This window comes from Aphelocoma coerulescens, chromosome 2, assembly GCF_041296385.1.
Source record: "Aphelocoma coerulescens isolate FSJ_1873_10779 chromosome 2, UR_Acoe_1.0, whole genome shotgun sequence".
NCBI classification, from domain to species: Eukaryota; Metazoa; Chordata; class Aves; order Passeriformes; family Corvidae; genus Aphelocoma; species Aphelocoma coerulescens.
The window spans coordinates 30523254-30540531 of NC_091015.1; the positions used below are offsets into that span (position 1 = coordinate 30523254).

Sequence of the window (17278 nt, forward strand, 5' to 3'; positions counted from 1 at the left end):
GTTTACTTTAAAATCATCATTTTAGGTAACAGTTAGTTTTGCTAACTGTATCTTTAGCCCAGATATGCTAATGAAATGAGGCACTTAGTCCAGCTGAATTTCTACTATATTTTTTTATGCTGGAATCTCCAGGTAAGAAAACAAATGAGCAATGCCAACTGAATCTTTTAATTAGGGGAACTGAATCACTTAGAGGCCAGGTAAAAATGTATTAGTTAGTTAGTTATTTTTGGTCCTATATTGGAATATAAAGATGAAGTTAACAGAAATTAGCATGATTCTGACATTCTTCAAAAATATACACCAGATTTTTTTTTCAAAAACAATACCTTCTGTATGTTCTGTTGAACAAATATTCCATTCAAAGCAGTGTAATTGTGTTAACAATAGAAGACATCTATTAGAAGTGTAGAAAGCTGAAATATAGAGGAGATGAATGGAAAACAAAGGCTCACAAGGCTTGATGTAAGTCATAATATTTTATACATCACTCAAAAATCACAGCAAGAAATAGTGTATAAAACCTAGACATACTGAAGTTTTTCCTCAGCTAAGAACTGAAATACTAAGGTCTAGCTACATTCCCAAGTAGCTAACACCCCATACCGTAGAATATGAATACCCCCAAAGAAATTCACATGAAGAACAAAAATTACCTACATGAATAAGGCTTTAAAGTAAGACAGTATGAACTTAAATGGCTTCTATTTTGAGTACAAAAAAATCTGCAGCTGTTAATGACTAGGAATTTTTGTTTGCTTTATTTGTGATGTATATATAGAGATGCATGTGTGTTAAAAATTGTAATTGAAACACTCAATTCAGTGGTATCTCAGTAAAGATAAAGACACTTGGAGTCAAACTAGTTATTATGGGTGTAGGCTTTAAACACCTAAGTTGCTTTGAGGACTTGTTAATGACTTACCCACAGAGAATAAGACACAAAGTCTTTGCTTCTCAAAGACCAGACTGGGTCCTACCACTAGATCTCCCCCGCTTTTTCATTAGCGAGTGAAGCACAAAGGTATTAAAATTCACACTATGGAATTCATTCCTTTCACATCAAAATATGTTGGTAATCTACATAGATAAAGGAGGTAACAGCATTATTCAAGCCAGTTATAGCAACTCTGAAAACTATCATATAACAAACTTAACTTTCAGCCCCTTTATTCAAAAGGGCTAGGATCTCAGAGCTTATTAGAATGACACAGAGTAAAATAGGCCTGGTTTCTGCTCCCTTCCCATCCTATTTTCCTCAGTGTCAGCATAACTTACAAATGTTTTCTGTCAGCTTTTTCTCTTCATGCCTGTTTTCCACTGCCATCATGCACTTTGTTTTCATCAGTCTCTCTGCCCTTCTCTGACTGTAGTAACTAGATTTCTCCAGCTCCAACATTCTATTAACTACGTGTCCAAAATACTTATGATGTTTGTTTGCCTGCACTCCTGAAGCACTGGCAGTACAATGGTTTGAAGCGTAGATCACCCGCTGAAGATTTCCAAGGCACTTTCTTAGCTTCCTGGCTAAAATCTTCAATACCCTGTTTCTGGCCATAAAAAGTGGAAGGCAAATCAAATTTTATTTGAAAAGGATGAGAAGCCATCCCTTAACTGCAGTTACTCAGACTCCAAGCCCTTACGAGAAATTAGTGCAGAGTTTATTTCATCTTTCTGCCTTCGATAAGCTTAGTCCAGGAGCTGCTTGTATGTATACATTCAGCACGGCTGCACAGTGTTAATCTGGCTGAAGTGTTAAAATCTCATGAGCAGCTACAGAAACAGAGCTGGGGGGATTGAAACCTTCTTTTGTGCTCTATCAGTGGAACTTTGCCTGCATGCTGAACTCTTTTCTTTCCCTCCTTGCCACCCCCCCCCCCCCCCCCCCCAGTGCTGTCAATAGCAGTGAAATATCTTTGCTTTCAGTAAGTTAATTCCAAAAGAGGACTGATAAAATAGGGGGATATTACAGAACTGGAAAAAACCCTCAGCTGGACTCCTCACCAGGCCTGAGGAGTACAACAGTAACCTCAAAGCAGGACCAGTTTATATCTAAAAAGTGTCAGACAATTTGTCAATAGGGGAAGAATGGATATAGCTGAAGAATGGATATAGCTGCCTGCAGGCAGAAGAATGTAGTTGAGGACCTTTTATTAAAGCTGTGGCCCCTATTCACTTCATTCATTTTGTCTACAGCTCAGTCCACAGCTTGCTGTTGGCAGCATGTTGTTGCCTGACCTCTATAGTGCACAAATTCTAGCATCAAAATAGCCTGACGAAAGCACTTTTAACCCAGTTTCCTAAGAAATTGAGGTTTGTACAGTAAGGCATAAATATACATCAGGTTTTCTTTTACTCACAGCTGAATATATGGGTTGATTTACATCAAAGAATTACAAACCCTAATAATATTGTATGCCTAAAATGTTTGTGAAATTCATGGTTAATTAGAGGAAACACTCACTATGTCTCCCACCGAGCTCAACTCACATTAGAAAACAGAAAGACAGAAAGAATATGAAAACTCCAACCATAGGGCAGGAGGAGGTACAGAGACAGATACCCTTTAATGATAGTTTTCACTATCTAAAGTGTGAGACAATTCAACCAAGAGACAGGTATTTATGAAACCATGCTTAATTCATTTTGCTGCCAACAGAACTCCTGTTGACGTCTCTGTGCTGTGTCACCCAGCACTGAAAAATGCTTCTGTCACACTGAAGGGCACTTCAGCGTATCTCAGGCTTTCTGACAAACATTGTCCTCGCAGTGAAAATACTTCATCCTTTCTTATGCAGCTCTTTGAAATCAAATTTCAGGGCAATAATCACTCAAGAGGAAAGAGAAAGTTGAATGCAAGAACTTTGGTGAATGGAAATAGGAAGATAAAAATAAGTTAAGCAAAGAAAACTTAGCCAATTGCAGTTCTAAATTACTTGCTTCACTTTAGAAAAAATGTGAAGAAAAATGCTTGGTACTCTTTTGAGACTATTAAAATGAAAGTATAATTAATAAAACTTTCTTTGTTTTACTAAATTAGTTATAAAAGCCTCAGTGTTACTAGTTCTCAGTGAGATATTCTTTCTTGCATACTTGTTGAGTCTGACCTTATAGTCTAACCAAAAATATGTAAAACAAATGATCTTCCAGGAAAGTTCAGAAATTCAGTTAAGTGGGGGGGATTTAATAATTAAAGTAGCATTCAACTTTCATAACAGTTTGCACTTGAAGATTTGCATGTACTTCAAATGATTTCTGTAGTCCAAAACAATGTGTCTGGACTGGTAAACAAAATGTTGCCTCTACCTAATGCATTCCAACACTTTCAATAAATCTTTACTAAAGTTTGGTCAGATTCTAAACTCTTTAAGTGTTTTTTCAAAAGGAATTTAGAAGTGAACTAGAAAATATCTTAATGTTATTTCATTTAGGCTAATTCTTAATCCTCTAACACTAATATCTGTTTGGTGCTCTATTCAAAACATCTTTTTTAACTGACTTTGTCATCATGTATATATCAATGTGTTCCATTTCCAAAAAGAATAGGGATTAAATTTTAATCTCATTAAATTTTCCATGTAAGTGACTCAAATGCATACTGTAAGTTTCACCCTGAAATTCTATTTCTGTGCATGTCTTGTTTTCCTCATGGTTTTGTGGTTGGCTCCTTATTTATCTGACTAGGTGTGAATCACTTTAATATATATATGTTTTATACTTCAGAGTTTATGAAGCATTTGCCTGTGCAGATGTCTGAACATATTGCTGTACAAGCGCAAATATCAATATGGTACAGGGTTCTTCAGAATTTTTAAATTAATAGGTTTCTGTTTAGGATATTATGTAACTGATAGAAATTACTTACACTCAGGGCTGAAATACAAAAGAAATCTCTGACTATATTATGACTCCAACAGTATGTAATTAGTATTACTTACACTGAGTAGATCCGTAAATTCATACTGGTTCAGGTAGTAGGAGGAAAAGCAATATAAAGAAGGAAGCAAAAGGAGAAAAAAGCTAAATAAACTATAGCAGTGAAGGGAAAGGAAAAAAATGGAAAAGGGGACAGAAAAGGAAAAAAAAAACAGTCAGGAAAATAGAACATTATATATATATGTCTATAAATACATGCAAAAATTTATTAGCAAATCCCTAAAGCATCTGGCATTTGAAATAAGAACTTAGAAATTCACAAGTTCATTTGAGTATATTTTTGTCCAAAAAGTTTTCAATGGGTGCAGGTACTGACCCTCTCAATACGTCATAAATTGCCAAATTTTGGAACTCTCTAAACACAAACAGTCAGTTTTAGAAAGGGGACATTTTTTATTCTGCACAGGGTGAGAGGTAAAAGTTTTCTACAAATCAATCGTGCCAAGGAATAAAAAGGAAGTGAATTTATACACTGAAATCTCCAGAAACCTGCCTATCTAATACAGTTACCACTTACCTATTGCACAATTGTTAAGCTTCTGCAACCTTATGTAATACTTGTCACGGCACATTTGGTGGTCTCTGGTGGTCATTTGGGGAGGTGCCACCTTCTCAGTTTCAAGCAAAGTTCAGCTCAGGATGAGCACAACCCAAGGTTGAGCACCAAAGGAAATATGATCTGCAGCTCAGAGACACATATTCTCAAGCAACAGCCAAGCAGGATATAAAATATAAAATACAAAAGCTTTCCATAAGCATTAAGCAACACCTGCTTAACACACCTGATAACCTTTATTTGCATTCAGAAGAGGGGTTAAAGGTGACAATGATACCATTAACCTCCATCCACAACAGAGATCAAAGGAAGGGGCAGAGAATTCTACTGAAAGATATCAGAGCTATAAGTGAGCAGCCATGTTAGGCTCATGCTCCGCATAGGACGCTCCACTTCAGTCTTTCGTGTGTGTGCCTTCTATTGCTGCTATTTTTACCCAAATGTGAGTAATACACAAAAAACCAAGAAAAGAAGTAATCCTGATGTCATGTTAGGAAGAGAGAATCATAAAGGAAGTTTGGACATGGAATTTCCTTTTACATTATCGCTGGCCAATGTCAATGGAGAAACAGCCTTATTCACCTAAACATTCATTTAGATGAATCAAATGTGACTCACTCATATGTCACTCTGAGACACAGAATACATTGCTGGTAAGTATTTGATACTGGCAAGTTATGATAATGGAAACTTATATCCTGTTTTTTCTTCTGGTATTTGTAAGAGAACAAATCCCAACCTTCATCAAAACAACATCAAACACAGTCTCACTACATATTTTGAATGCACAGGGCTAGAGGCTAAAGACTTTTTCAAGAAATAGTCTTGAATTCTAATCTCTAGTTGGAGATTTAAACCTGTATCTTTTACATCCTAGAGTTTTTCATTATCCAGGTTTTGACACATTATGAATAAAAGCAACCTTTTTTTTCAGTCCAAGCTGAGCCTCTGTTCTCTAAGAATACAAAGGGCAAAGTAAGTTTGTTTCTAACACACTTTTGATTTCTGATCATGCTGAAGGGCAAAATGTTTTTGCCTTTTACTTTAGATTCAGGAAAGGGATGGAAGAAAAAACAGTCAATAAACTACCCACAAATATCACAAACCACAAGGACTCTCAGGCTGAAATAATAGTTCAGTGAGTAACACTGGATTAGACAGGAAACTGCCTGCTTTACCACTAAGCCAAATAAATTTGTACGCATTGCTGGACTCCCTCTTAGCTTCAGCAGAAGCAAAGAAAAAACTACACCTAATCTTCCTAATCTTGCCTCATGATTAGGGTAAGTCTTTTGCTACAGGATCTCTAGGTTCAAGGCCCTTGAGGTGAAGGAGACATAGAAGGATAGCCTTTGTTTCTTGAATGTCACAATCCAAGGTTACTGCATAAAAACCAACAAGTATTTCCTCCCTGGTTGCATTTTCAGAAGATAGCTCCATCTTTGAACCCTGGCAAAGAGGTTTCAAAAGGGAAACTTCAAGAGACACTTGCCCTTTTACAACTGCTGCTCTCTACTAGATGGCTTTAGCATGCTTCCCCTCCTGGAGACCCAAATTTTCCAGAGGTTTCATTGGTTTGGTTATTCTTTTTGGTTTGTTTTTTTTTTCTTTTTTTTATCTTGTTTTTTTCTTTATTTTGGATTTTTTTTGGGGGGGGGGGGCTGGTGTTTGGGGTTTTTTTTTCTTTTTTTTTGGGGGGGTGGGAAATAGGGGGTTTTGGGTTTTTTTTTATGTAACAGGAACATGGCAACCTATTTTTGCCATCTGAAAACCTCTCTCCATTACTCCATGATCAATCTATTTTCTGAATTTTGGTTCACAGTCTACCAGGCTATTCAATCCGCTTAATCTTTGCGGATTGAAGCTGTAAGAATGACTGCTGTTAAACCTGCAACATTTCCTTTGCCCAAATGATCAGGGAAGCCTATAAGATGAATTGGACATATCTTGCTTTGGCCAAAAGGCACTATCCATCAGTTTCTAAATTATATTTATTTGACCTGTTTTTCATTCTTTTGAAGTTTGTTCCCTGAACACTCTTAGTGTTAAATCAGATTAATAATCATATAGTTGTGTGGGTGGCATTTTTGGATTTCTGAAATTAATGGATTATGGATCGCAGAATAGGTGGGGTTGGAAGGGACCACAACTTGTTATCTGGTCCAACCTACCTGCTCAAGCAGGGTCATCCTAGAGCACATGGCACAGGATTGCATCCAGACAGCTCTTGAATATCTCCAGTGAGGGAGATTCCACAAACTCTCTAGCCAATCTGTTTATTTATACATTTTAGTTCTAAAATTATTCCACATACTACTTTCTTCCACATTCTAGAGAGATCTACAATTGAGGGAGCCAGATGAACAAATCAAGTCCTGCATCTTCTAGGTTCTATGCCCCCAACGTCATGCACAATCACCTGCCCACCTGCACCCCTGGGCTCAAAATTACCCTCCTTACTCAAATCCTTACTGAGGTAAGGCAGTTGACCACACTGAGGTGGTTTGAGATGCATGTTTGCTCCCTTTGGTTAAAAAGTACAACAGAGGAGTTTGTCAGTCATGGCTATTTTAATATACTAATTACATCAGTACTCACTCAAGATTAAAAATTTAATAGCTAAAACAATTATTGAAGATACTGTAACAAAAAACCCCACACAATCTGCCAAAGAATAGTTACCTCTTCTTTCATGCATTTTAATTTGAGGCTTCAGTGCCAAAACATATTAGAGGCACTGAGCCACATGCTTTATTTTCTCCTTATCATTAAGTTTACTCTGAATATTCATAGTTCTCAAAAGACAGATTAATCCACACTATGTTATCTTGCATCATTGATCTCTGAAATAAATGAAAACAGAACATCTAGCACTTCCCACAATGTGGTCTTCTGGCCCGTAAATTTAATATTAAAGCTAATGTTGAAGACTATATTTTTAACAAATATTTTTTTTTTTCTTTTAAAAATGAAATTTCTGTGGCTGCTATGAAATAAATCCTGAATAAGTTTAAGTTTTAAACAGTGAAACAGCTTTAGCTAGGTCAGGTAGTTTTTGGGATAGGCTTAGTCCCAAATCAAAAAACCATAACATTGCCGTGCAGAGATCCAAACAAAAGATTCAAAACAAAAATTGGCATTATTTACATTTTTCTAGTGCCCTGAAAATGGCCCCATATGGGACTATAACACAATTAGCCACCCATCAATAAAAAGAATAATTAATAAAAGTCAGATTCAGTAGGAAAGATTTGCACTATATCCTATTCTGAAGGAAGTGATACTACTTGAATAGATTTTAAAAAGTAGACAGCATGCAGCTGTCTGAAGTTTCTTAATATTCAGTATTTGCAGAGGAAATTCTGCACACCTTTTCTCAACCATCTAATGCATTTTGGAAAGTTGAGAACCTTCTGGCCTGCTTGGTTAATATCTTTCACAGTACTGAATTCTCCAGAAGCATCTAGTACTGCAGTTCATAGGTGTCCCAGTAGCTGAAGGAAACCAGAGTCACAGAAAGTCACACAGGCAGTATGAGAGATCATTGAAGATGACTGTAAAAACTGGTAAATGCACAGACTTTTATTCCTGATATAAACTCACACTTTCTTACATATTACCAAAGACCTGAAACACACTCTTCACAGTGGTACACACGGAGGGAAAAGCTACTTTCTTTTTGGGAAGGGAGGTGAGAAGCAATAAATGTATTAAGAACATGTTATTACAGCACTTTAGCATATAAGATCTTCTATTTTTATTACAACGGTTGCTTAACTGGAATGCTAAACCTTCACCTTGGGCACATAGCCTGTAAATAAGTGATTTCCAAGTGGAATTTAAAGATAGCCAGTAAGAAATATGGAAAATTGTACACAAAAACCTATACCCTCTTTGGGTCATATATGCTCTATTAACTGCAAAGACATATTGTCTTCCAGGAGTAACATAAATGAAGAAGCCGGAGGAAAACAGAACCTTATGTTTGGGAACTGCGAAGAAATTATTATTTACTCAGAAGATGCATCTATGCTGACAAATAGGTAGATAGATCCTGAAATTGGTAGGCAATTTCAATGAAGAATAAAATATACAGTCAAAACGAACAAAAAATATTTCAGCAAACAGTTAATTACTTGTTAACACATTAACCAATTAACGTTAGGGAACAGATAAGCCAAACTGTTGATAAACTGGAAAAATAAATCAAAATGTGCTAGTGTTTTTTAATTCATGGATTCCTACTCTTCACTTTTAAAAAAAACAAATACTGACTAATTTGAATTTAAGTTTTCAGGACAGAGAAATTTCCCTTTCTCTGTAGAGACCATTACCTGTGTACTAACAAGACTAATAAATGGTCCCCTGAAGCATAAAGTCATTAGAATGAGTCTCCCCTTTTGGGAACAGAATTAGAGAAATATTTAGACAGTACTACCACTGAAACATTTATAATCAAATGACAGCGAAGGTGGACTGGCTGCAACAGGAGCAACAATTTGTTTTGGTCGGTGGTTTAGAGCCTATTGAGAAAATTTGGAAATTGAATTAAGAGATAAAAGCCTTTGGAAGAGCAGTTTTGTAACCACTTTAAAAGAAAAGTGAGCTTTATTGCCAAAGAAGCAAGTCAGGTTAAGTGAAAAAAAACTCCACACAATTCCATTCTCCCATGACTAAAGACTAAAAATAAAACCTTATCTCCTCTCTTGTGAGTAAAAAAACCCATATATCAGTTGTTTTATCAATTTTTAATATATTAACTTATTCTATTTTAGTTGCATCAGAAACAAAAGGCATCAAAGACGAAAAAAGTGAAGGAATTTGTCTGGCTGCACTTTGGTTTGGGCCTGACACATAGATTTTCAGTCAAGTGAAAGAATTTAATTTTTATGATGGAGACGTTTTAGTAAGGGGCTACCCTGACTTGGCAGGTCATGAAATAGGAGAAAGAAAAAAAATATTAGAGTCTGCTCTCATTTTTATGGGAGCCAAGACTTCCTTACAGATATATCATAAGAAAACATCCTTGCCATTTTATTCTTTATTGCTTTAGTGTATGAGCCACCATTATTTTTAAATTATAGGGAATTTTAAAGAACACATGACTTTGAGCACAAATGAATAAATGATTCCTTTGAAGATTATACTTCACAAGAAGCTGTGGCCTAATATAACATTTAAGATATGTAATAGTATCCATCATTGTTGGCTAAGACAAATATTATCATAGAAATCAAAAAGCAGAGTTCCTACAACAGTCAGTGGAAGCTGCTTATCAAATTATGTATCCCACATGGCCCAAATAATAGGATTCTCCACACTGTGTGTTAGTAAATCCGAAGACGAAGCAATAAATTACTACTTTAAAATAATATTTTTCCCCAGTAAATACTATTTCTTCTTCACAAAAAAGGATGCCAGTTGCTTTCATTTTTTTAAACAATAATTACATCACTGATGAAAGGAGACATATATTTAGCCTGTGTTAGCATTGAAAAAAAAAACCACCCTAAACATCTTACTTACTTTATGTGTTCTTTTTTCCTATTTCAGATCAGAATTTTCTATAATAATTCTGCATAATAAGCTGGATAACATCACAAGAAGAATTGTTTTTTAATGGTCATTTCCCTCCATCAAAGGATATGGAAAGAATCAAACTTGAATTAAGCAAAAGAACAAGCAGCAAGGGAGGAGAGCAAGAAGTGTCAGCAATGTTTCTCCTCATTTGGATTCCATAGCAACTACAGTTAGCTTATAGAACAAATCACTGTGAATTTTAAAGCTGTGTATTTCTACATCAAAACCCCAAACTTCAGCATGCAACACAAGAAGTGTGCAGTAGATCCATCAGTAGCAGCGCGAGATGACCAATGGTCACGCTCACAGTGCTGGGAAGGCCTCTCAAATGGCACACACTCCTGAAATTCAACCATGTTTCCTCTGGATTGTGCCTTCACGTACTTGGCAAGCAGGATCTGTAAACCTCAGACAAACCATCCACATAAGAGAACCTATGTAGTTTTGTCATGCCAATTCCATTGTTGGGGTTTTTTTTCCCCTCCTCAGATTCTGCCATACAAATTATCATTGAAAGTAAGAGCTTTTTCAGAAAGGCTTATCCCCACCTTTTGACATTGCAAAGCAGCTGTGATTAATCATGGTGTGTGCACGTGTGGGAAAGTCACAGGCCTTTCTTTTGGTTTAAACAAAGGCCAAGGTTAGCTGCCACCACATACTGCAACCCAGAATTCCTTTGTTGTCTATCATAAGAAGACATAAAAATGCTAATTTCCCACATCAAAACCAGAATTTTATTCTGGTCTTCTGTGATCCCATAGGGTTTCCAAAGTAACATTAAAGATGACTAACTTGTCTGTAAAATGGTACTTCCAAGAAATTCTCCAGGCCCACTATTAAGGAATGGAGCTCTTTTCTGGCAAGCCAAATGACAATATATTGTGAATATAATCAAGGAAGTAATTAGATTAATTTGTTATCTTCACCTGATGCCACGAAGTTTCACAGTGAAGGAAAACTTCATATATTGTTTATATATTTGTATATGTTGAATTTAACCCAATTACCAGTTGTCTGATTGATTTGAACTCTGTAACAACTGTACAACAAACTACCTGGAACTTATGAGTTATTGTACTCATAAAGGAGAATTGAGTGTTTTCACTTGATGAATACACTTGATTCTTTCATATCCTCCATTCTTTCTAGGATGAAGTAGACTGTTTTCAGCATTCATTATTTCAACATTCTGCTTCAGCACAGTAAGATATTTGCCCTATATTACAATAGCTTTTATGAGCATACTGCTTTTATAGCAAAAATTTCTAAATAACTCTTTCATTCCGCAGTTATCTGGCATTCAGAAATACCCTGAGGAAAGGATGTTTGTATATACCAACATTTTCTTATTAAAAGAATGAATACAAAACTTCTCTTCTATGGATTTTTTTCATTGCTTTCTAATGTAATTTTTCTAAAGAATTTTCAGCATCCATAGTAGTCAAGTGATAAGTTGTACCATGAAGTCCATAGTCAAGGCATTAATGGAAGTTCAGGTATACTCCTGCTGGTACTTCGGGTGGAGGGAGAAGAAGAAAAAAGCACATTTAGATGACAACTTAACCTTCTCTTCTCCTTTTAGGCAATTTAGTGCATATTTAGACATACAGAGTCTTTTTAACTTCTCTGGAATATAAAAACTATGTCTGCTTCATCTCTTATTAACTGTGATTATGACCTATTTAACAACATATAAACATTTCCAGTTTAAACCGATAAAGCGGTTACTCCGCTTACCTACAGTCTATTGAAGCAGAATTTTAAGGTTAATTTTCATGGACCCCCTGGCACCCGTTGGGGTGCTTTGAATGTTTCAAACAGTTTTGCAAACCAAGCATTTAAGTAAACCAAATTTAACACAAGTAATATTTATTTTTCATATTTCTTTGCCCCAGTAATGTGTGATAAATAGACTTCTCCCTTCCCACTATGCTGTCTCTCAGGAGACTCCTTGGTCATGTACATTGAAGGATAACAAATTCTTACTTCTCCTACTTTGTGCAATCAGCTGAGAGCACGCACCCAGCAGAAATCAAGCCTCAAGCTAAAGTTGTACTATTGGACCAGTAAAAACTAAGCATTATTTGAACTGCAGTTGCTGGGAAATACCAGTGCTATTTCTTCTGAGAGATTTGTAATCTAATGAATTAAAGTAATTTTATTGCTCTGCAGCCACACATGCAATTTACGTTCTGCAGAATGATAGCCTCTAATAGCAACCCCAGTAAAGTCAAACTAATAAAAACCTCTGCTTTATGCTTTCTAGAAAGCAGACACTACACTGACATCGAAACAGCAAGCTTAAAACTAGAGGGCAAAGGGTTTATTGTGGAACCTTCCATCAAGCTAAACACTGTCTGTACACACCATATGATTTTTCTTCATCAAGACTGTTGTCATTTTGCTGTGTTTTCCACTGCTTTCCTCTTTAAAAGTCATTAATTTCATTACACTCCAGAAGTGAGGGTTAGGGAGTAGGAGTATGAGGAGGTGGCATAAAGATAATTTTAGAAAACAAACTGAAACTTTTCTAGTGAAAGATTTTGGCAGTAAAAATTCAGAAACCAGATTTGCTTGTGACAAGTTGACCCCATTTTCCAACTCAAACATGACTTTATGTTAACCTCAAAATAGAGTCATAAGGAAAAAAACATAATTACTTTTCCATAGTAAAAACCAGAAACATCAAAACCCTTTCAAATTTCCGAAATTATCTTTAGAAATAAGCATATCTTGGTAAGGGCTGGGAAAGGGCAAAAATATTGTTAGAATTTCTGCTACAAGTATTTTGCTTTACCTGGGTGATAACAGAGGTTTGCATTTTAGGAATTTATGTTTATAGCAGTTGGATCATAAATTCTTATTGGCAGTCTATTTGCACTCACTCACAGCTTTTTACAGGGACAAAATGATCGGAGAAAGAAGATTTCTAGGGTCAAGATAGCATACCTGAACATCAATCCCCTTAGTAAATAATTTCTTCCCAATGTGCTACTCCTATTTAAAAATACTAAAATAATGTTCAGGTTTCTTTCGAGGCTTTGTTGCCACTTATATTACTCTTTCCCATCCTGTCCAACACTGATTCTGCTTTTGTTGTTATCACCTGTTTCCCGATAGAGGAGAACTTGGGGGAAAAAAAATCCAAAACCACACAAAAGAACTCAAAAACCCCAAACTCCCCATAAAACTCAAACATCCTATTTGTTTAAATATTCATTGAAATGAACAAAACCCAAACATTCTCTTTTTCTTTTGCAAGTATGACCCATGCAACTTCTTTCATAGCTGTAGTGAAGGCCTCTCTGGTATGGTATTTTCATGTTCAATAATTATGTCTGTAGACTGGGCATAGTCGGTAACAATTTCTGCTCCCTGATAAACTTCATTAATATACTTTTTTTTTTGCATTTCTCCATCATATATACCCAGCAAAGCAAGAGAATATTTTATATTATCAGCATTTCTACTGATATGCTTATAAAAATTTCAGTGCTTCTAGTATTTGGTGCATTAAAAAAAAAAAACAACAAACATTTAATAATTTACAGTCTTTTAACAGGGAAAAATACTCAGTGCTTTTCCCTATAGTTCATCATCTTTTCCTTTGTCATCATACTCTGCTTATTTTCCTTTTAGCCAATTTCCTTGGGTACCTAAGGGAAAAGGAGTTGCCAATAATGGAACTCCTCTGCCAGTCATAAACCCCAACCAAACAAGAACCAAACATGGACCATAGTTAAAATCAAGCATTTCTCTAGGCCTTTACAAAGTAAGCCAAGTTTCAGTTACCAGCAGGTGATCAAGCACCCTGCAAAACAAGGAGTAAAATAGTTTTTATCTTTTAACTCCTTTGAGAAATCCCTGCAGAAAATAGTGACCTCTATGTTCAAGACTTTGCTTTTAAACAATTTTATATAATTCAAAAAACATAAATTCACCCACTTAGAATTCTAGAGTATTGTTAAGAATCCTGGTGACCCCCAACAGAGTCTCAAACTGTTAGATTATAAATTTATCAATTTTTAGTGTGTTTCAATAGGGTTCAATTGATTTTATTAGTCTTGCATCATAATCTGCTTTCCACACCAATAGTCACAACTCAGGCTGCTAAGCACTACAAAAGACACTTCCTCAGAGCAAGAGACATTGAAGAGAAAGAAATAGGTTTTACAATCAACATTATGTATTTCTAACTACATATGTGCAGTGTTGAAGATCTCTGGTAGTTTAGAAACATTCTGTAGGTGTCACCCTGAGGAACTATCCATAACTTTCATGAGAATTATTGCTAAGTTGAAGTTATACAGATACATAAAGAAGCCACACAACACAAAATATTAGCTGTCCTAACAGTACTTAATGTTACATTACCTCTGCTGTCTAATATTTCAGAGTGCCAAAGCATTGAAGATTTCAAGTAAGTTAACATCTTCACCCTGCCCAGCAAGCCACTGAATTTTATGAACATTTTCAGCATGTATTCTCAGCATGAAATGCCTTTTAAAAAGCAGGCAGACATATGTACCAGTTTAAACAATCAGAACGTTGCACTTCCCTGTTTCACAAGAAAGTTCAGCTGCTGACAAACAAGGTAACAGGGATATGGTCTTAATTTGAATAAGGTAGTGTCTTTCCCATATCCTTTCCCTCAGGCTGGAAATGTGAGTAACCTCTAACAATCAGCAGCACCTTCACAGTAAGTTTGTGTTGAGTTCCAATCGAATTTTGCAGTTACAGAAGGAACTATGAGACAGGCTATTAATTTATCTGAAAGAGATAAAGACAAGTCTGAGCCTCAGACAGCTAACATTCAGTAATATTCCCTCTCTGCTGGACACTGTTATTGATTCTTGGGGGCATGAGAGTGGTGGTGTCAAGTCAGGAGGAAATGACTAGAATACTATTTTTGCACTAGAGACACAGACTTGTGCCTTTTGACAGCCCTAAAGAGTTTAAATAGGCAAAATACCCAGATAGAATATTGTTCTGTTTGTGAGAACTGTATTTGTGAGAACTGTATTTGTGACACACAAGCTGTTTTCTGCTATACTCCTCACATATGCTCTTTGTATGCATATGCCTTCATTTTTCTTGCTTATCACATTAAAAACACTTCTGTTGAAGCCATATCTGGAAGTTTCTTCAATCCAAAGCTACATCATATTTTTTCCCTGGTTTTTTTTTTTTCCCTCTTTTATTTTTGCCTTGTGCCATCTGGAGATCACAGACACCTGGGCTAAAATACTTATTATACTTATTGAGCCAAATATGCAGCATTCATGTCCTCAACAGGCTGTTGTCACTATCTCAGTAAAGACATTGCTTAGCACATGATGTTACATTTCCCCTCTGACAGCCTCTCACCAGTGGATGAGCTATGGCCTACACCACAGACCAAAGATAACACAGAAACCCTGACCAGGAAGTGACTGCGGAGGGATACCTGAACTACTTCAGTTTTACTGCAATTGCTATCATGAATATTTATTTGAACCTTGTGTCAAGACCTTGAGTGCACCAACAAGGCTTCAGCTGTCCCCATTTCACGTGGGACCTCCACCCACTTGGTCTCAGTTCATACAAATTCCCTGATTAGAAAAAAAAAAAAAAAAAAAGAAACAAAAAAGAACCAACCAAAACCAACCAAACAAAAAAAGCGAACAAAGAAACCCCAAACCACAAAAGTTGTGACAGGTGACTGATCAGTTACACATGCACCATTTACCAGGAGGTGCTAATTAAGAAAAAAAAAGCAAATTATTCTGTGACAAATTGTACTCAAGAACAACTACATTGAAATCAGTCTTACAGAAAGTTGAGTTTTAGGAAGAGAACAAAATAACTTTTGACAGTTGTTATCTAAAATGTGTTTGAACTGACCTCTAGAGTATGATTCAAATCATACTTAATTTGCAGCATACAACTATAAAGAGACCATTCTGTGACACAGAGTTTGCAACCTCAGGATAAGAAAAACAAACATATTCGGACAAAGAAAAGGTGTAAGAAAGGTGCCAAGGATAGAAAAAAGGCAGGTACAAACAGGGCAATAAGCAATTTTCACAGCATATGCCTACTTTTCTGCTAGTACATAACATAATTACTTCAAAAGCACTGTTACAGTGGAAAAGAAAAACTCCTTTGAAGCTCTCCTCCTAAGCCTTCTTTCAGTCCTCCTGTAGCCATACTTTCCTCAAAGGGGTTTTCCTCAGGGGTTTGGCTAAACAATGAAAACACTTTGGTGCAGTTTATTCTACCTGATGGAGTTTTTACAGATACCAGGTAACTGCAAATTAGTCTAGTAGGATTCTAAAGCACTGCTAAGCCTCTAAATACAACCTCAAGCATTCAAGTCCTTTAAATTCTGGCCCAGTATCAGAGACTCTTAAACTTGAGCTGGATTAAACTACTTAAAGTGATATTTAGCCTATCAAATGACTGTATGGTCCTTCAACAGAAATAGTCACCCACAGATTCTACTGTCCTCATTTTCTAAGCTCAAAATTTGTCTCAATTTTTCTTTATCGCTGTGAATTTTAGCTATAAAATGAGAATTAATTTTACCTTTAAGAAACCTAGCCCCAAAGCAATGTCCTATGAGTTATACAAGATAATATCTTTAAACTTATACTGTTTTCAAGACAGCTTTGAAACTATCTTAAGACATCAGTAAAAGATGAGTTAATAAGTGCTCAAGATATACTAAGTATATTGAAGTATTTATTAAAGCAATATAAGTATGAATTTAATTTCAACTATTTTTAGTGCAACATTATAGATTGTTATAGACTGAAGTATCAGTTAAATGGCTTATAGGCTTTTTTTTCCTTTTTTTTCTATGTTTCAAAAGGAGAAGAAATCACTACTTGACCACCCCCCACCCCCAAAATAAAATAAAAAAAAAAAGAAATTTAAACAGCAGTAATCTGTGAACAAGCTCTTCCAACTCTGGTATGCAGGCAGAAAAGGACAGTCAGTACCCATAGCACTTCTGCACTGCTCAGTTCATGTCAGTGGATCTTTTTATTTATCATGGTTAAGCTAGAGCAACAGTACCTGATCTCTGCAAAAGATGCTTTATATATCTTCTTGAGATTTGCGGCTGCTGGTCACATCCAGATGCATCAGATAGGTGTAAGTCCATAATTCCATCAGTAGGAGACTCTGTACCCTGGTTTGAGGAACATATGGGAATATCAGTAT

The 17278-nt window shown here is 35.9% G+C and overlaps 1 protein-coding gene across 2 annotated transcripts in view; it reads right to left on the reverse strand.

Moving 5' to 3' along the window:
* Positions 1–17278, reverse strand: part of LOC138106396 (diacylglycerol kinase beta) — a 425706-nt gene that overhangs the window by 393357 nt on the left and 15071 nt on the right. For both annotated transcript variants that reach the window (XM_069006937.1, XM_069006936.1), the window contains one exon: positions 17132–17246. The gene's annotated coding sequence lies outside the window, so the exon portion shown is untranslated. The remainder of the gene's footprint in view (positions 1–17131; positions 17247–17278) is intronic.